Genomic DNA, 1,132 nt, shown 5'->3' with positions numbered 1-1,132 from the left:
TGCGGGCGGGGAACAGACCCCGGAGCCCGAGGCGGGCACGGCAAGCCCCAGAGAGGGGGATTGCCATATCGGTTTATCGAGAAGCCCGAGGGGGCGCAGCAGATCCCAGTAAGAGGCTGGGTATTACAGAGAGCCCAGAGTGGGCTACACTATTGAGGAGGCCCGGGAAGCGGGCTGGGAGACCCAACAACGTCTATCACATCAGCGAGGCTTGGGGCGTGGTATCAGGGGCTGGTAGGAGCCACGCATAGCCCATAAGGCTAGGGTGCTTGGGGAGCACCCACTATACCGGGTGACCATAGGAGTCCGGGAGAACTGCGGGGACAGAGGTCCTGAGTAGCTGTGCCCAGGGAGTCATAGGCAGCCTCCCAATTATATATATATTCCATCAAGACGTGGCGGGCGAGAATTAGAGGGTGCCTTGGGCCGGCCTGACACGGAGCGAGGGACCTTAAGGAGCACACGGCCCTCCGCGAGGACCCCGCCGTGACACTAGGCTTCACACCAGCCTCATTGCAAACATTGGATTTTAGGTTCTTTTGACACCACTTCTACCTATGTTTAAATAGGCACTTAATTTAACAAGTTGTATGACTCTTGTTACTATAATATCTGGGCATTACAGTTAACCAGTTGAGACAGGAATGTGCTAATATATCCATTTCGGAACTGGGAAAGAGACACAGAGATTAAAGACTTGGCCAAAGGCACGCAGGTTCAACGTTTCACCACAGTTGCTGTATTAGCTCAGTCCCTGGGAAGTTGGTAGCAGTGAGCAGAGCCGTTTCCCGTCCTGCAGAAACCCTGGAAACAGCCTTGCTTCCTGATGCCTTTTAAATAGCAACTAACTTTCCAGTGAAGCCAGGCCTGTTAAAAGGGTACTAATAAGCTAGGTTCCCTGGTGCTGTTCCATGTTCCTGACAGCCCCAGTTGTTGCCCTGAGACAAATTATGAACACAACCCCAGTTCACCTGATGAGAGAGCAGGGAGCACACCCTTCCCCCAGCTTCACCCATATGGCATCAGCTGCAGGCATCCTATCTGTCATAGGGGTAGGGGGAGCAAAGAGACAGCTGCCTGCCACCCCTAGCTAGAGAGCTCAACTTTGAGGTGACTTTGTTTCTCTCCTTCC

The sequence above is a fragment of the Alligator sinensis genome, unplaced genomic scaffold (genome assembly GCF_000455745.1).
Source record: "Alligator sinensis unplaced genomic scaffold, ASM45574v1 scaffold1338_1, whole genome shotgun sequence".
NCBI lineage: Eukaryota > Metazoa > Chordata > Crocodylia > Alligatoridae > Alligator > Alligator sinensis.
The sequence above is the reverse complement of the archived record's forward strand: the minus strand, read 5'-3'. Positions refer to the sequence as shown.